Below are 24,494 nucleotides of genomic sequence, written 5' to 3' on the forward strand. Positions count from 1 at the left end.
GTTTTCTTAAAAACAGAGCATTGTCTGGAGCTTTACGTTGCATCTCCTACATATCCATCAAGGTGTACTTTAAAGGCAGTTACCCAAAATGTGTTGTTTGAAGTTTAAGATATTAGTTATTGGGTTGGTAAGTGGATCCACTTTTATGGCCAATTGCTTCACTCCTAGTAAGAAAGATGCTGTACGGAGTAGCTGGATGAGTGATGCTCTGATTAGACATCTGTTGCAGCTGCGTTTTGAGTCAGCCTTTCTAGGGTTGAAGTTGCCTGGCCAAGTTATGAAATCCACAGAGCTTTTATGGAACTTGGACAAAGCTTGTTTGGATTCTCAATATGACTACCTTCTATTTATGTACATAAAGATAATCTTCTCTTTCTGAGAAGGCTCCAATACCTGATGTGGAACAAATGCAAATTGGATTTAAGGTTTTTGAAGCAATTTTAAATTGCTGTAGTGAGAATTCACTCTACACACCTCCAACTCCCTTCTGTTTACCATCATCACAATGACCTTCAGTTCGTATTTTTCATTGGTGTAATGCATACGACAGTTTGTACAATAATTGTTTTTTCACCTGTCTCATTAATAGTTGCTTGATAGAATATTTATTATGTTATCCATTGTGGCTGATTGGTTAGAATTGGTAGAGTTAATGTGGTGGGCTCTTTTTTCTCTACAACCAGAGATACTAGAACCAGTTCCTGCTACTGAGTCTCCGGTCAACCTGTTAGCATCAGCTGGGTAAAAAGATTTCAGTACAAACAATTTCCTTGTGCACTTGGACTTGTTACTCAGCTGAGCTTCCTTCTATCACTTATAGAGAAAGCTAGCTGTGTTTCTGACCCACACTTTGCAAGCAGTGATTTCTGTATTCTGTGTTTGGTAGAATGTTTCCAACTGAGGTGACATCATAAATCCATTTAATGTAGGATCTCTAATGATATAATAAACATCCTGCAAAACTGGTCTTTCGGTACACATCTACCATTTTAGCATGCACAGTTAATCAGTGCTGAAAAATAGAGCCTGTGGAAGATAGATGTGTTTACTATTGGTACTGTCACACAAATTTACACCAGGAAAGCAAATCATTGCTTACTGGGTTAAAAACCAGTAATATGTACTATCACTGGTAAAAACAAAGTTCAGTGTGGCCTTGTGGATTGTACTGTTTCATTTCAATAGCCTGTGAGTTAGAATAGTTCAGATTTCTCTTGGCTATACAGCTGCATTATTGAAAAGTTAAAGTAAGAAATCCCAAGTGAAGAAAGAGATTCCAGACATGGTTCATGGCCAGAATTTCCATGGAAGAATATTCCATATGTTCTTGTGTTCTTAAAGAGGCTTTGTCTAAGTTGCAGACGTTCCAGCCTCTTCCTTAAACTTTGCTGAACAGCACAGTGGTGTAAAGCAGATAATAGAAAATTTTCTTTCCACACATGATTGACTGTTCAGTCTAAACAGCTCAATCATAATCTTGAAGGAGCTAAAGAGAGTTGTGACCCCTCCAAAGCCCCATAAGGAAAAGAACAAAGTTCTTGTGAGTATCTCCCCTTAGAGAAAAATTAATTCCTGTTGCGAGACCAAGTTGAAAAATCCAACAGTTTCTTAAGTGGGAATGCCTAATGTCCAATTATCATTTTTCTTCATTCAAAATTGCAGTAATTCTGTTTAAATTATTTGTTCTGAGACCCAGGTCAATGAGTACTGATTGATGGAAAAAGCAGTTAAACTCATAAGGTATCTGTCCTGGTTTATTTAGTGATCCATTGAGTGATCTTCCAATATGCTATGCAGTGAGGAACAAGGACATTAAGGTTATATCTATAGATTAGATTCCTATGCTGAGTGAGTCACTAAACTGAGACACTTCTGTTACATTTGGTGGTCAGTTTGTAACAGAACACAGGGATCTTCAGTGGTCCCTCACACTGCTCCCTTTGCCTACTCTACCAGAATTCAGACCAGCAGTTCACTGGCTTTGTGCATTTCTCTCTGTTACTGCTTCTCATTTGGAGACATTGGAGACAGCAATCTAGTTAGCAAACCCTGGGGGCCTCTTATATCCCTTCGACAACCTTTAAAATGTAATAAAATGACCCATAAATTTTAGCATGCCCTAATGGTAATGCTGTGCCAACAGCAATTTCTGTTCTGGGCCTGTGACTGTAAAATTCAGTGACCTTGGATGTGAACAGTAATGTGCAGCCTTGAGTAAGGCCAGATTGGGGTTTGAGGATGGCAGTGTAGGTCCAGTTTGCTTGGGGGTGGAGCTGGCAGTAAGTAAAGTGGCTACATTTGGGGGCAATCCTAGATTGGGGTCCTGGGCCCAATGAAAGTTTGACAGTGAGTTAGGGTTTGGGGAGGTGAGTGGGGAGGGGGGGGTTGCGGTTGGGGCTACAGAGAGTTGGACCTGTGCCTGGTGGAAGGTCAGGATCTGACCCAATTAGAGGACTGGGGGGAGAGTGGGTGAGGAACTTGGTGTAGTGATGGGGGGGACGGTAAAGGGTAAAGGTCTGGCACTTACCTCAGTGGGCTTCCTACTCAAGTGCTGCACTATGGAGACCTTGTTGACCCAGGAATGCCATTGATGGTCGCTCTTGGCACAGTTTGGCCTAATTTTCAGGAAAAGGAGAGTTGCACAGAGAACAACATCACTGAAGCAAATGTAGCTCACACCGGAAAATGTCTGGTCAGATTTCTGGAGTGACTCAGAACAAGCTGGAAATGGCATCACATTTCATTCCATGGTAAGTACATTTCAATTGTGTAATGCTAAAATGAACAGTGATCTGATTCCTGGGCTCTGTCTTTTCTATATTTTACATCAATTATACTTAATCTGTGATAGTTTAGGCCATTTTCCTCACTATGGGACCTTTATTTATATTGCAGGTGTCATAAAATTGAATTGAAGTAAAACCTGTGAAATTTACTTAGTGATATTAAAAGTCAAAAACTGTCAAAGAGTAGCACAAAGCACAGTTTATATTTTTAAAATATTTTAAGTACTTGAATATGCAGTGAGGTTTCCCTAAAGTATTCCCTATTAATAATTAACATGCTGCTTGTAACAGAGAAAGATGGAGACTAACTAGTCTTAGAACACATGACAATGAAAATTACTGGATTGTCATAAACGCCCATCTGGTTCACTAATGTCTTTTGGGGAGGAAATCTGCCATCAACACATCTTGACCCACTCCATATAATTGATATTTAAGTGCCCGCTGAAATGGCCTAGCAAGCCACTCATAGACAGTCATAGAGTTGTACAGCACAGAAGTGGGCCCTTTGGCCCAGCACATCCATGCTGACCTTTTTGCCCACCTACGCTAATCACATTTGCCCACATTAGATCTGTACCCTTCTCTGCCTTGTCTACTCAAGTGCCTGTCTCTTAAACATGGTGATTGCATTTGACTCCATCCCCTCCTCTGGCAGCGTTCTTATCTGTGCCTCTTGTAATTTTATATACCTCTATCATATCACCCCTCAACCTCCTTTGCTCCTGAGAAAACAAACCCAGTCTGTCCAATCTCTCCCCATAACTAAAGTCCTCCAGTCCAGGGCAACATGCTGGTGAATCCCCTCTGCACTCTCTCCAGTGCAACCACATCCTTCCTATAGTGTGGCAACCAGGACTATACACAATACTCCATGGTCTAACCAGTGTTTTGTAAAGTTACAACATAATGTTTTAGGGTTTGTATTCTATGCAGGTGGGAAGGTTTTAGATCTTTGGATCATTGGGATCTCTTTTGGGGAAGGTGGGACCTGTACAGAGAGGACGGGTTACACCCGAACCCGAGGGGGGCCAATATCCTTGCAGCTAGGTTTGCTAGGGTGGTTCGGGAGGGTTTAAACTAGTTTACGAGGGGGATGGGAACCAGAGGGGTAGGTCAGAGGAAGAAGGGGATGGGGAAAAGTCAGATCTAACAGGTGGAAACGCTTTGAGGAAGGAGAAGCAGAGTACAGGCTATAAAAGTAGAAAGGTGGATGGGCTAAAGTGCATTTACTTAAATGCAAGAAGTATCAGGAATAAGGGTGATGAACTGAGAGCTTGGATAAGTACATGGGACTACGATATTGTGGCTATTACAGAGACATGGCTGACACCAGGGCAGGAATGGATATTGAATATTCCTGGTTTCCAGTGTTTTAAAAGGGATGGGGGGGAGAAGAAGAGGAGGGGTGGCAATACTGGTCAGGGACACTATTACAGCTGTAGAAAGGGTGGTTAATGTAGAAGGATCCTCTCTGGAGTCAATATGGGTGGAAGTTAGGAACAAGAAAGGAGCAGTTACTCTACTGGGAGTATTCTATAGGCCCCCCGGTAGCAGCAAGAATACCGAGGAGTAGATTGCGAGGCAGGTTTTGGAAAGATGCAAAAATAACAGGGTTATTATCATGGGAGACTGCAACTTCCCAAATATTGATTGGCACCTGCTTAGTGCCAAAGGTTTAGACGGGACAGAGTTTATTAAGTGTGTCCAGGACGGATTCCTGTCACAGTATGTTGACAGGCCGACTAGAGGGAATGCCACATTAGATCTAGTTTTAGGTCAGGTGACAGATCTCTCAGTGGGTTAGCATTTGGGGGACAGCGACCACTGCTCCATAACCTTTAGCATTGTCATGGACAGGGATAGGAGCAAAGAGGAAGGGAAGATATTTAATTGGGGAAAGGCGAATTATGAGACTATAAGGTGAGAACTTGAGAATGTAAATTGGGTTGACATTTTTGAAGGGAAATGTACTATGGAGATGTGATCGATGTTCAGGGATCTCTTGCAGGATGTTAGGGGTAAATTTGTCCCAGTGAGGCAGAGAAGGAATGGCAGGGTGAAGGAACCATGAGTGACAAGAGAGGTGGAACAACTAGTTAGGAAGAAGAAGGCAGCATACATAAGATGTAAGCAGCAAGGATCAGATAGGGCTCGTGAGGAATAGAGAGTAGTGAGGAAGGAACTTAAGAAAGGGCTGAGGAGAGCAAGAAGGGGACATGAAAAGGCTTGGCAAGTAGTGTTAAGGAGAATCCCAAGGCTTTTTTCTCGTACGTGAAGAGCAGAAGGATGGCTAGAGTAAAGGTAGGTCCGATTACAGACAAAGGTGGGAAGATGTGCCTGGAAGCTGTGGAAGTGGGTGAGGTTCTCAATGAATACTTCTCTTCAGTATTCACCAAGGTGAGGGGTCTTGATGACGCTGAGGACAGTGTTGTTAAGGGTAATGTTCTAGAGCATGTAGATATCAAGAGAGAGGATGTGTTGGAGCTGTTAGAAAATATTAGGACAGATAAGTTCCCGGGGACTGACGGAATATTCCCCAGGCTGCTTCGTGAGGTGAGGGAGGAGATTGCTGAACCGTTGGCTAGGATCTTTGAGTCCTCGTTGTCCACGGGAATGGTACCAGAGGATTGAAGGGTGGCAAATGTTGTCCCCTTATTCAAAAAAGGTAGTAGGGATAGTCCAGGGAATTACAGACCAGTGAGCCTTACGTCTGTGGTGGGTAAGCTGTTAGAAAGGATTCTAAGAGATAGGATCTTTGAGCATTTGGAGAATCATGGACTAATTAGGGACAGTCAGCATGGCTTTGTGAAGGGAAGATCTTGCCTCATAAGCCTGATAGTGTTCTTTGAGGAGGTGACCAGGAAGATTGATGAGGGTAGTGCAATAGATGTGGTCTACATGGATTTTAGTAAGGCGTTTGACAAGGTTCCACATGGTAGGCTTCTTCAGAAGGTCAGAGGCCAAGGGATCCAGGGGGGCTTGACTGTGTGGATTCAGAATTGGCTTGCCTGTAGAAAGCAGAGGGTTGTGGTGGATGGAGTGCATTCGGATTGGAGGGCTGAGACTAGTGGTGTCCCACAGGGATCAGTTCTAGGACCTCTACTTTTTGTGATATTTATTAATGACTTAGATGAGGGGGTGGAAGGGTGGGTTAGCAAGTTTGCAGACGACACAAGGATCGGTGGTGTTGTGGATAGTGTGGAGGGCTGTTGAAGCTTACAGAGGGATATTGATAGGATGCAGAGCTGGGCTGAGAAGTGGCAGATGGAGTTCAATCCGGAGAAGTGTGAGGTGGTACACTTTGGAAGGACAGACTCCAAGGCAGAGTACAAGGTTAATGGCAGGATTCTGGGTAGTGTGGAGGAGCAGAGGGATCTGGGGGTTCATATCCACAGATCACTGAAAGTTGCCTCACAGGTGGATAGGGTAGTTAAGAAAGCTTATGGGATGTTAGCATTCATAAGTCATGGGATCGAGTTTAAGAGCTGTGAAGTAATGATGCAGCTTTACAAAACTCTTGTTGGACCATACTTAGAGTACTGTGTCCAATTCTGGTCACCTCATTATAGGAAGGATGTGGAGGCGTTGGAGAGGGTGCAGAGGAGATTTACCAGGATACTGCCTGGATTAGAGAGTATGGATTATGAGGAGAGACTAAAGGAGCCAGGGCTTTACTCATTGGAGAGAAGGAGGATGAGAGGAGACATGATGGAGGTATACAAAATATTAAGAGGAATAGATAGAGTGGACAGCCAGCGCCTCTTTCTCAGGGCACCAATGCTCAATACAAGAGGGCATGGCTTTAAGGTAGTGGGTGGGAAGTTCAAGGGAGATGTCAGAGGGAGGTTTTTGACCCAGGGAGTGGTTGGTGCATGGAATGCGCTGCCTGGGGTGTTGGTGGAGGCTGATACGTTGGTCAAGTTCAAGAGATTGTTAGATAAGCATATGGAGGAATTTAAGATAGAGGGATATGTGGGAAGAAGGGGTTAGATAGTCTTAGGTGTGGTTAGAAGGTCGGCACAACATTGTGGGCCGAAAGGCCTGTTTTGTGCTGTATTTTTCTATGGTTCCATGCCCCAACCGATGAAGGCAAGCATGCCATATGCCTTCTTCACCACCATGTGTTGCCACTTTCAGGGAATGATGGACTTGAATCCCAAGGTTCCTCTGTTCATCAACATTTCTTAGTGCCCGACCATTTACTGTATATGTCTTATCCATATTTGACTTCTGAATATGCATCAGCTCACACTTGTTAGGACTACGTTCCATCTGCCAACGCTCCACCCAACTTTCCATCTGATCTATATCCTGCTGTAGACTTCGGCAACCTTCGTCTCTATCCACACAACCGCCAACTTTCATGTTATCCGCAAACCTACTCATCAGAACTCCGACGTTCACATCTAGGTTGTTAATATGTACACCACTGGTCACAGACATTCAATCAGAAAATCATCTTTCCCCCACTACTCTGCCTCCTATTACGCAGTGTACCATTACCATAATGTTTAAACAGAGCAAAGAATAAAACTGGCAAGACCACCTGCCACTGAATTCAGACACAGAAGAGTTGCTCCCTGCCCAATCAACCTCATAAAGTCATGCTCACAAATATCTGGTGACTGGTAGACCTGATGCAGGGTTTCAAACAGAAACGTCGACAATTCCTTTCCTCCCACAGATACTGCTCAACCTGCTGAGTTCCTCCAGCAGATTGTTTCTTGCTCCAGATTCCAGCATCTGCAGTCTCTTGTGTCTCTCTGGTGACTGGTGTCTAAATCTGGTGAATCATTCCACGGGCTAGTCAATCAATAGTCTGGCAAAGTCATACTCACAGCATCATGCATTACTGATGATATATTAGACTCCTCCATCACAGCCCCTGGGTATGTTTTGTCCCATCAGCAGGACAGACTCACCAGAGGTGTTGGCATAGTGGTATACAGGTCAGATAGAGTAGCCCTTAAAGTCCTCAACCTTAATTCCAAATCTCATAGTCTCATAGTATCAGGTCAAACATGGACAAGGGGACCTCCTCATCTTTACCACCTACATCCTCCCTCAGCTGATGCATCGGTACTCATCTTTGTTGAACAACACTTGGAAGAAGCAAAGAAAGTAGCAAAAGCATAGAATGTAGTCTGAATGGGGACTTCACCAAGTGTGGCTTGGTAACATCACCACAGACCAAGCTTGTGGAGTTCTGAAGGACTGGGTTTGTGGCAGAGATTGAGTGAACCAGCGTGAAGGACACTTGACCTCATTCTCACTAATCTACCTGTGGCAGATGCATCTGTTCCTGATAGTGTTGATAGAACAGTCCTTGTAGAAACAAAGTCCCATCATCATACCAAGGATACCTTCCATCGAATCGTGTGGCACTACAGTTATACTAAATGAGATAGAGCAAATCTGGTGGCTCGTAACTGTGTATCCATGAGGTGCTGTGCATCATCATCAGCAGCAGAGATGTATACCGCCACAATGTGCAACCTCATTGCCCAGCAAATCCCTCACTCCACTGTTACTATCAAACCAGGGGATCAATCCTGATTCACTAAAGAGTGCAGAAAGCTATGTCAGGAGACCTAGAGACCTAAAGGTGAAGTGCCAGTCTCCTGAAGCTATAATACAGGACTATGTGCATGCTAAACTGCAGTGGACAATTAAACAGCTAATTGAAAGAGGAGATTCCAAGAACAACCCTATTCTCATAGATGGCAGGGCACGTAATATGAATGTTATAAAGCAAAGGCTTTAACTTTTTCAATCACGTTCAGCCTGAGGGATACGGAAATGTTCAGAGGGATATTGGCCAAACATAGGCAAATGGGACTAGCTCGAGTGGGCACCTTGGTTGGCATGGATGAGTTGGGCTGAAGGGCCTTTTTCCATGCTATATAACTCTATGACTTCATGATTCTACCAAAATGCCAAATAGATGATCCATCTTGGCTTCCTCCTGAGATCTGTATGATACCTGCCATTCTCCATCCAATTTGATTCACTTCACATGATAACAAGGCTGAGATCACTGGACACAGTAAAGGTTATGGGACCAGACAGCATTTCAGTTGCAGAACCCTGAAGAACTGCACTCCAGAATTAGCTGTTCCTCTGGCCACACTGTATTAGTAACGATAGTTAGTAACAACGCTGGCACCCACACAACTGTGTGGAAAAATGCTCAGGTATGTTCTGTCTACAAAAGTCCGAACAAATCAAATCTGGCGAATTACCATCCAGTCAAGTCTCAATCACCAGGAAAGTGATGGAAGGTATTTTTGACAGTGCTATCAAGCAGCACTTACTCACTAGTAACTGACTCACTAATACAAAAACAGAAAATGCTGGAAATGCTCAGCAGGTCAGGCAATATATGTGGAAAGAAGAACAGTACTAACATTTCAGGTTGAAGATGATAGCTGGCTTGCTATTTCCAACATTTTCTGTTCTTATTCCAAATTTCTAGCATCTGCGGATTTTTGAATTTCATCTCTTGCCGACCCCGGTTTGAGCTTAGCCAGGCCTCATCATTGTCCAGATGTGGACCAAAAAGCTAAATTCTAGAAGTGAGGTGAGAGTAGTTAGCCTTGACATTGATAGAGTGTGGCACAAGGAACCCTGATAAAACTGAAGCCTTGGGGCACAACAGGGAAAACACTCCAAGGAATGAAGTCATACCTCACACAAGAGAACATGGTTGTGGTTGTTGAAGGTCAATCATCTCAGCCACAACTCACCACTGTAGGATAGTGTCCCAGGTGCAACCATCTTCACCTGTTTTATCAATGATCTTCCTTCCATCATAAAGTCAGAAGTGAAAATGTTTGCTCAAAATGTTTAGTTCTATTTGCATCTCCTCAGAAAATGAAGCAGTCCATGCCTGCATGCAGCAATATCAGATGAGGGCTAATAAGTGGCAAGTAACATTTGTGCAACAGAAGTGCCACACCATGGCCATCTCCAACAAGAGAGAATTTAACCACCTACCTTGATGTTCATGGCGTTACCATTGCCAAATCCTCCACCATCATTATCCTGACCATTGACCAGAGACTGAACTACACCAGCCACATAAATACAGTGACTACAAGAGCAGGTCAGAAGCTGGGTATCCTGCAATGGGTGACTCACCTCCTGACACTTCAATGTCTTTCTACCATCATAGGGTACAAGTCAAGAGTGAAATGGAATACTCTGCACTTGCCCGGATGTGCACAGTGCCAACAACTCTCAAGTACCTTGACACCATCCAGGACAAAGCATCCATTTAACTGTCAACCTGTCAACCACCCTAAGCATTCAACCCTGCCACCACAAGAGCACAGTAGCAGTGTATGTCATCTACAAATACATTGCACTTACTTGCCCAGGCTACTCAGGCAGCACCTCCAAAGCCACTGATCTCTGCCACCAAGAAGGACTAGGGCAGTAGTTGCATAGGGCACCACTACCTGCAGGTTCCTCTCTGCAACAGCCATCCTGACTTGGAAATACATCACAGTCCTTCATCATGGCTGGGTCTAAATTCTGGAATGCCCTCACCAACAGAAGTGTGCGAGCACTTTCACTAGAAGGACTTCAATAGATCATGAAGGTGGCTCACCACCACTTTCTCAAGGTCAGTTAGGGATAGATAATAAATGTTGACCTTGCCAGAAACATTCAGATCCTGAACATGAATATAACAAGATGAGCTTGTTAGATTTGATAGTGATGAATTTTAAGAGCGTTAGTTTTGTCTTTGTTATTTAAGTTCAGTGAGGTTGCGGAGGGGAAAACAATTTGAGAGCCCGTTCCCTTGCTTGGCTTCAAATAGTGTGCTGCTTCTATTATATATTTCTCCTATCTGTGTTGATTCGATTTTCTCATGTAATGAGTGGTTTTTCCTTTGTGGGGCAGGGTCTTGATAATATTCAGGAAGGAAGCACAGAAAATTGATTATTCCTAGTCTCATGAGTACAGCAAGCATCATTTCCACCAATAAAAGAGACGCAGCATTTTATCCAGATGTTAGTTGGTGTAGGGTGGACAGAGGATCGGGGGAAAGCAGGATACAATGGATCTGATAATTAGTGGAAATTGATGGGGCTTCAGGGACATTGGAAAGAATTCTGGGCCACTGCAGGCAGATAGACACAAACCCAGTAGCCGCCAACCTTTCTAGCTCTGTGCATGCACTTTCCTGCAGCTTCCAGAGTCTCAGCCGTTACTTATCCAGGAGGGTTGCAGGGATATTTCATTCACTTGTGAGCAGACTCACCAGCTTCGATCTGGTTGTACTGGGATTGCTAATGTTTTTGACTTTCCAGATGTTTGGGTGGAAGCAATCTCAACAGAGGTAGGAGTGCAGCTTTCTGTCCCTGTTCCCGACAGCCCAGTCAGATAAAGAAGGCTGAAATATTGCAGAGTTGATGTGGGATGTGGGATGATTTATGCCCTCACTTTGCCACGTGAGCCGCTTGCATATTTTCACTTTATAACTACTGAGAGTAGCTGCGTCCACCAACCAAAACTATGACTGTCAGACCTGGCTGCATAGTAGTTGGACCTCACTGCATGTAAACTAAGACACATTTATGGGGAGGCTGGACAAGCAAATGAGAAGGAATGCTGTGCTGAGAGATTCAGACAAGAAAAGTTGGGAAGAAGCAGGAATGGAGCATGAAATAATTGGCTGTGTGACCTGTTTCTGCATCATATATCCTATGTAATCCTGTATTTTAAAAAGACCACACTTGCCATTCATGTGGAAAAAGATCTGCATTTATATATTGTAGTGACTCTCACCACTCTTCACTGTGTTTCATTGTTAGTGGCCTTTTTTGAACTGACTGGAACCATGAAGAACTATTCATATAAATACACATAATTTTTTTAAACTCTTTTAAGGCTCTGACTGAACATTATTAATGATTCTTCATCAACAAATTAATCAACTTCATCAACAGTTAATCCCAGCGTTGTACCGTATAGGTAGAACCTGATACAACTAGATGGAACATTCATGGATCATATTGTACCTAAATTTTCCAACCAGGGTCATATAATCAGCTTGGGATCACATGCCACATATTTCAAGTGCCTGATGCCTGTTCAGGTGGGATCCCTAAATGATAAAAAAAATTGTCTGAGCCAATATGGAATTGGCAATGTACAGGTGATCCAGCAGATTGCCAGCTGAGATATAGAGGCCCAGTGTTTACTATTTATTATTCATTCATGGGATGTGAATGTCACTGAGAAGGGTATCACTTATTGTTCATTGGTTGCACCTTAAACATTACTGTGTTTGGGGTCTCATTTAAGTCAGGGTAACAGATTTTTTTCACTGAAGGACATTAACAGACTGGATGGGGGTTTAGCAGCAATCTGGTAAGGATGAGATTTTTAATACCAGCTTTTTATTGAAAATTAATTAATGAACTGAATTTCAGTTGCCCTATAATTTGTCCCTGGATCAGTAGACAAGCCTTTTCAGGCAGAGCTAGTAACCACCAATATAAAATAAATGCAGTAGCTGATGGAAATATTCAACGTGAGGCAGCATCTGTGGAGAGAAAAAGTTAATATTTTAGGACAATGGCTTTTTACCTGAATTAATCAGGATGTTACTGTACCTGTTTTGGGATGGACCAATAGTTGCTAAATTGACCTTCAACAAAGGATATTAAAATCTTTGCCAGAACGATCAGAAATACATTCAAGACTCCCAGCTTTTCTTGAAGCTTCAATGTTGATGAAAAACTCAGGCTAGAAGGAACAGTAAAAAGTTATAGAGTCAAAGAGTCATAGAGCAGTGCAGCACAGAAACAGGTCCTTCGGCCCATCTAGTCCATGCTGTCTGATCTTCTGCCTAGTCCCATCTACTTGCACCTGGACCATATCCCTCCATACCCCTCCCATCCATGTACCTACCTAAACTTCTCTTAAATGTTACAATTGAGCCCGCATCTACCACTTCCACTAGCAACTCATTCCACACTCGCACCACCCTCTGAGTGAAGAAGTTTCCTCTCAGATCCCCCTTAAATATTTCACCTTTCACCCTATGTCTTCTAGTTCTAATCTCACCCAGCCTTAGGGGACAAAGCCTGCATGCATTCACCCTATCTATATCCCTCATAATTTTGTATACTTCTATAAGATCTCCCCTCATTTTCCTGCACTCCAGGGATTAAAGTCCGAACCTATTCAACCCTTCCCTATAACTCAGGTCCTCAGGTCCCGGCAACATCCTTGTAAACTTTCTCTGCACTCTTGCAAGCGTATTGACATCTTTCCTGTAGGTACGTGACCAGAACTGCACACAGTACTCTAAATCCGGCCTCACAAACATCTTGTACAACTTCAACATAACATCCCAATTCCTGTACTTAATGACCTGATTTATGAAGGCCAAAGTGCCAAAAGCTCTCTTTATGACCCTATCTACCTGTGATGCCACTTTCAAGGAACTATGGATCTGTATTCCCAAAGTATATTCCTTCTTTTCTCAATTTTTCCTATATTTTTCTTTCTCTCTATCTCATTGGCTGCATTTCCCCAAGCTGGAGAGTGAATTGCCTTGGCGATTTAACCTGCTTTCACATGTATCACCTTCAAATTAAACCTGAGTGAATTATAAATCACAGAATTTCCTCTGGATCACTTTAGTTACATCTCCATTCACATCTCCAGAGCCTGGCAGTATCACAACTGTCTATGCTTCTTTGTTTTACTTAATTGAAATTGTTTGAGTAGGACTCAGTCCTCCAGCCTAAACATTTACTTCCTCCATTAGCACCAGGTACAAAATGCACCATTGCAAGTCATCAAGATAGCTTAACCATTAATACCAAACCCAGGATTTATATCATCTAGAAGAATGAGGGCAGCTACCACCTGCAAGCCCCTAACTATGTCCTGCCTGAAACCCATATGTTCACAGAGAGAATGTGCAAACTCCACACAGACAGCACTCAAAAGTTAGTACTGAACCCAAGTCCCAGGAGTTGTGACACAGCACAACTAACTGCTGCTACTGCAGCACCCAATTTTATTTAAGTTGCTTAATTTGATTTACTGAGTAATTCCCACTCTTTTAAAGAAGCATCAGCTTTGAATTAGCAGGAAGGGACCAGACTTTTTCAATGTACTGAAAAAAAATCTGGATTAGCTTCACAGTACTGGAATAATTGAAATTCAGATCATTATCCTTGGATAAAGTTGCCCCATACCAATACTAATCTTGCAATCAAGAGCATTTGACTCCTGTGTGGCACAAAGATCCAAGCTGAGCAAACCTGGAATGCAGCCACAGAGTTGTCACAGGTTGCAGCCAGTCAAAAGGCTGAGAATGACAATCGAAACAATTGTAGATGCCAACACAAAGTTCAGCTCCACTGTTGAAAGATGGAGTTCTGAGAAAAAAACCTCAAGATCACACATTATGATTGTGAAACCTCTCACAAACCATCTCTAACAAGGTGCATAACAGCATAAGATTTTCCATTCCAGTATTTAAGTGTTTTATATCATATTTTTCAGGACCATCTGAAAACATTTTGCATACATTTAATGTGTTTTGAAATACAGTGAGTGTTGTTGCATGACTAATGGGACACTGCTTGCATGGATTAGTATTCTACAAAAAAAAGAATGGTGGTATTCATTTGATGTTGGCTCTAATTTGAGCACAGCCATGACATCTTTAAGCAGTGTCTAAAGGAGCCAGTTAACATCTCACCCATAGGCCAGTACAAGCAACAATGTGATTAAATGCTATGGTATTGGTATTGGTATTGGTTTATTATTGTCACTTGTACTGAGGTGCAGTGAAAAACTTGTCTTGCACACCGATCGTAATTCATTACACAGTGCAGTTACATTGAGTTAGTACAGAGTGCATTGATGTAGTACAGGTAAAAACAACAGTGCAAACTGTCACAGCTACAGAGAAAGTGCAGTGCAATAAGGTGCAAGGTCACAACAAGGTAGATCGTGAAGTTATAGTCCATCTCATTGTATAAGGGAACCGTTCAATAGTCTTATCACAGTGGGATAGAAGCTGTCCTTAAGTCTGGTGGTATGTGCCCTCAGGCTCATGTATCTTCTACCTGATGGAAAAGGAGAGAAGAGAGAATGTTCCAGGTGGGTGGGGTCTTTGATTATGCTGGCTGCTTCACCAAGACAACGAGAGGTAAAGTCAGAGTCCAAGGAGGGGAGGCTGGTGTCCGTGATGTGCTGGGCTGTGTTCACAACTCTCTGCAGTTTCTTGCGGTCCTGGGCAGAGCAGTTGCTGTACCAAGCTGTGATACATCCAGATAGGATGCTTTCTATGGTGCATTGGTAAAAGTTGGTGAGAGTCAAAGGGGACAAACCAAATTTCTTTAGCCTCCTGAGGAAGTAGAGGCCCACCTTGCACTCCTTTCCCCTTCTCTTTCAGCTTTCCAAAGGGTTGTTCCCTCTGCGAGTCCCTGGTTCACTCTTTCACCTCCTACAACAACCAGTCTCTTCTCACAGCACCTTCTCATGCAACTGTACATGAAAACATCCTACATAGATAGGAGAGGTTTAGAGGGCTATGGGCCAAACGCGGGCAGATGTGACTAGCTCACTGGGCAACACAGTCAGCATGGGCCTTTGTTGGGCCGAAGGATCTGTTTCCATGCTGCGAGACTGTGACTCTATGAATTGTGGGAGATGCAGTGCTTGCTCTTTTACCTTTACCCTTCACACCATCCAGGAACCCAAACCCTCCTTCCAGGATTCAATTCTACTTCTTCCATTTTACTGTACTGCATGTGGTACACACAATGTTGTCACCCCTGCACTGGAGAAACCGAGTGCAGGTTGGTGACTGCATTGTGGAATGTCTCCATGCAGTCTGCAAGGGTGACCTTGAATTTATTTGTGCCTTCTGCATCCCAATTCCATTCTCACATTTCTGTCTTTGGCCTCTTATATTGCTCTAACAAAGCTCAAGGATCTCATCTTTTGACTAAGCACATAACAGCCCTCAGGACTCGATATTAAATTCAACTATTTGAGATAGCCAACCTTTCCAGATTGCATGAAAACTGGCCAGCTCGGACGAAAGGTCATTGGCATGTAACATGAACTCCGCTGTTCTTTCCATGGATGCTGCCTGATCAGCTGAATATTTCCATCATTCCCTGTTTCATTTTGGATTTCCAGCATCTTTTTTGTTCTGTACCTCACAGTTCCAGCACTTTGCCTTTCCTCTGTTCTCATTCACCTCCTTCCAGTTACATCTCCTTCAATTGTCCCTGACAAACTTTCCCCATCCTCTTTCAGCTAGCACCACCACCACCTTGTATTGTTCAGTCTCTCTTGTTCTTCACCCTACCCCAGATATTCCCTTTAATATCTCCTCCATCCCTCCCGTTCTGAAACTGAAAACATGTTTGATTTCTAACATTTCCTGAGATTGATCTGAGGTTGTCAGCCTGAAACATGAACATTGTTTCTCTTTCCATCTGATCTGCTGAGTATTTCCAGCACTCTGTTTTTATTTTACATTTCCAGGATCAGCAGTATTTTGCTTTTTTTGATTATTGCCACTAGAAACAGTTGTAGTCACCTGAAGCTCCACGTCCAAGTGAGTGAATGTGTGAGAGTGATGCAACTCCAGTGACCTGACCAGGAGAGTCCCGAATACACCACACATGCTGGCCTGTTTTGAGAGCAGAGCAACATAATTATCAGGTTTTTCTTTTTAAGGTAGCTCAGGGAAGGAGAACAGATGATGATCGCCTTAAAATGTTATACTCATTTAGAGGATGCAGACATCACTGGTAAGGCCAGCACTTGTTCATCTTGAGCTGGGCTTGAGAAGGTGGCAGTGAGCCTCCACCCTGAATGGCTGCAGTCCTTCTGGTACAGGTGGTCTCACAGTGCTGTTGGGTAGGGAATTCCAGGGCTTACACCCAGTGACAGTGGGGAAAGATGATATAGTTCCATCAGAATAGTGTAGAATTGGAATCAAAACCTGCAAGGGTGGTGTTCCCAGCTGCTTGCTGCCCACGTCCTCTAGGTGGTAAAAGTCATGGGTTTCGGGGGTGCTGTCGAATGTGTTGCCACTGAGATTCTGTACACTGTTCACACGCATTTTATGATTTGACTGTTGAACTGCTTTATTAATGGTAATCAAAGCAGAGATCAGTAGATTCTTAGATATTAAAGGAATCAGGGGTATGGGATTTGAGCAGGAAGGTGGTAGTAACCCATAAATCTTCTTGATTGGAGGACTAGGCTTGAAGGGTTGAATGGCCCACTCCTAATTCTGTTTTTTTTCAAGTTCTTAAGTTGTGACTATATATAGGAGGTCCCGAGGTTACAATCGCCCGATTTATGGACACCTGAACGAGCTCCCATCGTATTATAAAATTCAAAAGTCCGACATACATACATATACTCGCTCCTACAAACAGAAGAACTAGATTCCACTCTCTCTTCACTTTTAGTAATTGTTTTTTCTTATCAGTGTTATGTGCTTTTGATGCCATTCATTACAATACTGTGGAGGTATCCTTACCAAACTGAGTGATCTTTGAGTATTTTTCCAACTTATGGACAAAATCAACTTATGGAGGTCTGTAAAAATGGAACCTGTTACCCAGGGGATAGCCTGTACTCAGTCATGTAATGCACCAATAGATCACACTGAGTGAATCTGTGAGCTTCCCACTGGGACACTAATTAAAAGCTACAGGCAAATTGAAAGAATAACTCATTATGGCAGAGAAGGACAAAGTTACCAGCAGAAATTCTCACCCAACAGTACTCAGGGCGAACTCCTCAAATTGTCACAGTTTCCTAGCTTTGCCTGTTCTGATTCTCCTTCATGTGGAAACACACAAAATTCCCGAAGCTGTTAGAAAATGTTGAAGCTGTCCAAACACTCCCTTGTGCACATCCCCTTTCCTGTGCAAGGGTGTTGGAAAGCAGCAAGCATGCTGGTTGTGGTTGTAGAATTCTTCCAGAGCAGCTCTGAATTTGTACAGTATGAGCATAACTCACTAAAACCACTTCCTCCAAAGAGGGGTAAGGATTACCTGTGTGCTTTCTTTCCCACTTCCCTGAAATGTTGACATGCACTTTAAACAACAGAGGGCTCTGTACCAGGATCCAAAATTCTTTGATGCCAGAAATAAAGCTGGAAGCGAGAACATTCAGCAAAAAGGTTCAAACGTTCAGCATATTACAAAATGGCAGAGGTACACAATGTATTTGATATCAGAGGGAAGCACCTTTTAAAAAGGCAGAATGTACAATGGCTATTGCTGTACACCATTTCAGTACCAATCAAATATCTCAGTATGAACTTAATGAATCTAGTATGCTAATGCCAGGCAACTTCACTTCATTTGATTCTGTCAATGTGAAAACAAGAAACAGCTGAGTGCACTGGATACAGCAGAAGCTATAGGCATTGGTATTGGTAATGGTATTGGTATTGGTTTATTATTATCACTTGCACTGAGGTACACTGAAAAACTTGTCTTGCATACCGTTCATACAGATCAATTCATTACACAGTGTATCGAGGTAGTACAGGCTAAAAACAATAACAGAATACAGAGTAAAGTGTCACAGCTACAGGGAAGCGCATTGCAGGTAGACAATAAGGTGCAAGGTCATAACAAGGTAGATTGTGAGATCAAGAGTCCATTTCATTGTATAAGGGAACCATTCAATAGTCTTATCACTGTGGGATAGAAGCTGTCCTTGAGCCTGGTGATATGTGCCCTCAGGCTCCTGTATCTTCTGACTGACAGGAGAGGAGAGAAGAGAGAATGACCCAGTTGGGTGGGGTCTTTGATTATGCTGGCTGCTTCACCAAGGCAGCGAGAAGTTTAGACAGAGTGCGTGGAGGGGAAGCTGGTTTCTGTGATGTACTGGGCTGTGTCCACAACTCTCTACAGCTCCTTGCAGTCCTGGGCAGAGCAGTTGCTATACCAAGCCGTGATGCATCCTGATAGGATGCTTTCTATGGTGCATCAATAAAAGTTGGTAGCAAAGGGGACATGCCAAATTTCTTTAGCCTCCTGAGGAAGTAGAGGTGCTGGTGACCTTTCTTGGCCATGGCATCTACGTGGTTGGTAGATGTGATAAGCTATTGGTGATGTTCACTCCTAGGAACCTGAAGCTCTCAACCCTCTCGACCTCAGCACCATTGATGTAGACAGGTGAATGTACACCACTCCTTTACCTGAATGTCATCTCTTTTGTTTTGCTGACATTGAGGGAAAGGTTGTTGTCATGAAACCATGTCACTAAGCTCTCTCTCTCCTTCCTGTACTCTGACTCATCATTATTTGAGATACGGCCTACTATGGTAGTATCATCTGCAAACTTGTAGATGGCGTTAGAGCAGAATATGGCCACACAGTCATGAGTATGTAGGAAGTAGAGTAGAGGGCTGAGGACGCAGCCTTGTGGGGCATCGGTGTTGAGAATAATCATTCTGGAGGTGTTGCTGCCTATCCTCACTGATTGCGGTTTGTTGGTCAGAAAGTCAAGGATCCAGTTGCAGAGGGATATGTTGAGTCCCAGGTTTCGTAGTTCGGTGATGAGTTTGCTTGGAATTATAGCATTGAAGGCGAAGCTGTAGTCAATAAACAATAGTCTAATGTAGGTGTCTTTACTGTCCAGATGCTCCAGAGATGAGTGTAGGGCCAGGGAGATGGTGTCCACTGTAGACCTGTTTCAGCGGTAGGCAAATTGCAGTGGGTCGAGGCTGTCTGGGAGGCTGGAGTTAATCCTGAAAGCATGCACCTCAGAACTGGCTGCATCTTTATCCAAGCTATTCCAGTGTAGTTCCAACCCTTGCGTCTATCTTACAATGTGGAAAATTGCTCATTCGTAATGTGGAAAATTGTTCATACAAACTACAGAACAATCTCAGGGTCGAATGTCTAATACTAGAGAGCATGCATTTCGAGGTGAAAGGGGGTATGTTCAAAGGAGATGTGTGGGGAAATTTTTTACACAGAGAGTAGTTGGTGCCTGGAATGCGCAAACACGATAGAGGTGTTTAAGAGTTCCCTGGATAGGCACATGAATGTTAAGGGAATGGAGGGATATGGGTATGCATAAGGGATTAGTTTAGTTAGGCATTTAAATATGTAAATTGGTAAATTGGTTTATTAATGTTACATGTACTGAGGTACAGTGAAAAATTGTCTTGCATACTGATCATACAGATCAATTCATTACACAGTGCATTGAGGTAGTACAAGGTAAAACAATAACGGAATAAAGTGTTACAGTTACAGAGAAAGTGCAGTGCAGGTAGACGAGATCATAACAAGGTAGATTGTGAGGTCAAGAGTCCATCTTACCTTACTAGGGAACCATTCAATAGTCTTTTAACGTCAGGATAGAAGCTGTCCTTGAGCCTGGTGGTACGTGACCCCATCACAGCCTTGGACCAAAGCTCTGAATTCCAGAGTAAGGTGAGAGTGACTTCTTTACATTAACACAGCATTTGATGGAGTGTGGCATCAATGAGCTCTCTAATACCAAAATCAAGGGAAAACATTTGCATGGTTAGAAAACATTTGCATGGTTAGAATGGAAAATTACTGTGGTTGTTGGGAGATTAATCACCCCAGCCCCGGGACATCACTGCAGGAGTTCCTCAGGGCAGTGTCCTAGGCCCAGCCATATTCAGGTGCTTCATGTACGTCCTTCCTTTCATCATAAGTGGGGATGTTCGCTATTGATTGCACAATGTTCATTTCCATTTGCAACTCCTCAGCAAATGAAGCTGTCCTTGCAGTGAGACCTGGACAGTAATCAGCCTGGCAAGTAACATTCACACTATGCAAATGACAGAAATGGTCATCTCCAACCAGAAAGAATCCAACCACCTCCTCTTGGAATTCAATGTCATTGCTGAGTCTCCCCCTCATCAATATCATGGGAGTAATCATTAATCAGAAACTCATCTGGACCAGTCATATATCTAATGCAGCTACAAGATCAGTTTAGAGGTTAGGATAAATGAATAAACCCAAAGCCTTTCTACCATCTACAAGGCTCAAGTCAGAAGAATGATGCACTTGTCTGGTTGAGTGCAGCTCAATACCAGTCAGGATAAAGCACCCACTTTATTGATACCCCATCCACCACCCTTTGTTCCTCCACTATTGACATACAGTGACTGCAATCTGTATCATCTAGAAAATGCACTCCAGTTACTCTGACAACACCTCCCAAACCCAAAGCTTTTGCCACCTAGAAAGGACAAGGGCAGCAGGCACATGGGAACAGCACTGTCTACATGTTCCCTTCCAAGTCATACACTCTCCTTACCTGGAAATCCCTTGCTTTTCCTTCACCATTGCTATGTGAAACTATCCTGAATCTCCTTACCTATCAGCTCTGTGGGTGACCCAGCAATGGAGGGACTGCAGTGGTTCAAGAAAGTGAGCTACCGCATCCTCCTCTGGGGCAGTTAGGAATGGGCAATAAATGCTGGCCATGATTGTGAGCCCAGATCTCAGAAAATAAGTGAAAAATGACATGAGAATAGGTGAAGTGTGTGCAATGTGGAACTAACTGTTGCTGTAAAGAACATCCGAACTGTGGCTGTCAGGATTGACTTTGTGTGTGGCAAAATTCACAGCAACTAACACAAACATGTAAGTGATATATAAGACTTGAGCATAAATTACTTATAGCACATAATATTTACCTAGCAACAGGATTACATCATTCATAGAAAACAGGAATGTTGCCCCATTAGTCTTGGAGTGGCTGGTATTAAAGAGGAACAGGACTCTGTCCAACCATTGACGTAACTCAATGGCAATTAAAGTCTTGTATGTTACTCTCCTTTTTATTAATACTTTATAATCACACTGTACTGTCAATGTTGTAGAAAAGAATGAGAATCACATTTGTTAATCCCTGCCATTATTAAAGAATCAGAGTTGAATACTGGGATTTATTTTATCCCTAGACAAATCACAATCATAGGATCATTATGGTACAGATGGAAGCCAACCAGCCCTTTGAATCTCAGCCATGTTCTTGTAACAACAAAGTCAGTCCCATTTCCCCATACTTTCCCCATTGTCTTGTAATTATGTTCCCTCAAGTGTCCATGAATTCCATTTTAAAAGCCCATATTGACTCTGTAGGCAGTGTGCTTCAGTCATAACCACTCTCTAGGCAAAAGGGTTTTTCCTCTCATCTTTTGTGAATTTTTTTCCCTATCACTTAAAGTCTCTGTCTCCTGGCCCTTGAACCGTCTGCTGAATAACAACACACAAAACTCGAGAGGAACTCAGCAGGTCAGGCAGCATCTGTGGAGGGAAGTGGATAGTTGACATTTCTGGTCAAGACCCTTCATCTGGACCGGAGAGTCCAAATGAAGGGTCTCGACCCGAACCGCTGATTGTGTCCATTTTCCTCCTGCTGCCTGACCTGCTGAGTTCCTCCAGCATTTTGTGTGTTGCTCCAGATTCCAGCAATTGCAGTCTCTTGTGTCTCCATCTGCTAAATAACATCGAGTTTTTTGCCTCATTCTTTTGCCAAGCTACTGTAATCGCCGGGGATGTCTTTTTTGTACTGTGTAAGATAAAGTGGCAGGTGTGCTAGGGGAATTTTAGGGTTAGGATTATATTAATTGTTAGGTTGCAAGCTTATGAGTACCATTACATGCTTTACTAGGGACAGATGTAGAAAGTTGGATTTGCCTTCCAATATTTGCATTTTTTGGAGTTTTGAGGTGTTGAAAGAAATAAAATAGATCAGCAACGCTTGTTAAAATCTTCCCCGTAATTGTGGCAAGGGAATGTCGTTCCAGGTATCCAAAATCCTCTTTAATGCTTCTTGAGAGCATTCTGATTATATTACTGGCCTCACAGCCAGAGTTCCAGGCCACTGATTCAGCAGAATGAGTTTGAATCCCACCATGGCAGTTGGGGGATTTAAATTCAAGTAATTAAGTAAATATAGAATACTTAAAAAAGCCAATCTCAGAAAAGGCAAGCTCAAAACTTCTGGTAAAAATCTATCTGGTTCATCACATTGATGGTTCTGGAGTCACGCATGGGCCTGACTCGATAAGGATGGCAGTCTTCCTTGCCTGAAGGACATTAGTGAACCAGATGATTTTAACGGCAATCTGATAGGTTACCATTGCTGAGGGAAGCTTTTCTTTTCATTCTATTTTGAATTATTTTTCATCATTTTGAATTTTGTGCTGTGCGGTGATATTTGCTGCAATTGTGAACTAATGTAGAGAGGGCAACAGAGCGGTTGAGGATGGGCTGATGTCTCTGTAGAGCTGTGAAGGGCCCATACCAAACATTCAGCAGCTTACAGCTATTCCTAACTCATGGCAGAGCTCTCCCTCACTGCAGGTTACCGGATTACTCAAATATGAATAACAGGAAGTGCAATGAATGAGTTTTTTTTCTAAAATCTTTTTTTGGTTACCAAATTAAATGCTTTATTTCATTGAAAAAAAAAGTCAACAGAAAAACATGGATGAGTAGCGGTCATACAAACAATAGTGACACTTTATATATCAATATATTTGTACATTAGAATCATAGCTGTCATATATTGGGATATCTCATTTTATTTTTACAGCCCATTATCATTTGTGATAATGTTACAGAGGGGAAGTGTGTACCTTAGGGTTACAATATAGACCTAAGAGAAAAAACAATGCAAAGTGATGGTGTACATTTGGGCAGGTAGAATAGAACCATGACACAGAGTGAGGAGAAGGTGGAAAACATTTGAAAAATTTACGTCTGTATTTTTTTTGAACATATCTTTTGGTTTACAGATGCTCCTATATAACTCTAGGGTTTCAATGCTTGTGAGGGTGTTCAAACAGACTTCCCATTCTGGCAATCACCACAGTTTATAATCAGTCTGTACTGATGTGTATTCCCTATGCATGCAACTGGGTAACTGAACACTTTGTTATGTGTTCTCCATCTGCTTTATCCATGTGTAAAGAGTTGAGTGCCAGAGAAAAGAAATCAATTCTAATTCCTCTCTGGATGGAACCACCTTTGTATTGCATTCTGTTATTATTGCAGTTTACCCACTGCTGTCATTAAATTTATTACTTGTCTGATGTTAGTTCAATGTAAGTAAATGGTCAATGTAAGAATGAAACTGCATGGGTACATGTAAAGCTCAGTAAGTAGTAGTGATATGCCCATGACTGCTATTTCCACATTTGCCTTATCAAGGCAAATAAAGGCATAACCCTGACTGCAGAACTGAACCAATTAATGACAATATGGGATTTCCTCTGAACCTTCCATGAGAAAACATATTTATTGCCATAAGTAAATCGGAAAATATTTGCATATTCAAAGTCAACTCATTTATAATTCATTCTCTTTGAATTTGCCTAATTCATAAATAATGCTAAGATATTTTGGCACCAAATAGAAACCAATCTGTACAATAAAGTTACACAGCAGCAAATTTAAAATTAGAATTGATTCATAGTTTTTAATGGACAAGTGCTGAAAGAAGATGTATCAAACTGCACTTAAAAGCTTGTTGCTTGTGTACAGAGGATTGTTTGGCTTTCAGATGTAGCCAATCTTGCTTCCCTGTCCTTTCCATAGAATCAGAAACAGTATTATCATATTTTCTGTCAAATGTAAAAAAAAGATTAAGGTAAATAAAAGTTCAATTCCTGATTGAAAG

General features: G+C 42.5%; 1 protein-coding gene across 1 annotated transcript in view; it reads left to right on the top strand.

Annotated features, from left to right (window-relative positions):
• The window catches only part of LOC127568024 (WD repeat-containing protein 27-like), a 373,338-nt gene that overhangs the window by 218,416 nt on the left and 130,428 nt on the right, over window positions 1–24,494 (top strand). The window lies entirely within an intron of this gene.

This window comes from Pristis pectinata, chromosome 3 (genome assembly GCF_009764475.1).
Source record: "Pristis pectinata isolate sPriPec2 chromosome 3, sPriPec2.1.pri, whole genome shotgun sequence".
Lineage (NCBI taxonomy): Eukaryota > Metazoa > Chordata > Chondrichthyes > Rhinopristiformes > Pristidae > Pristis > Pristis pectinata.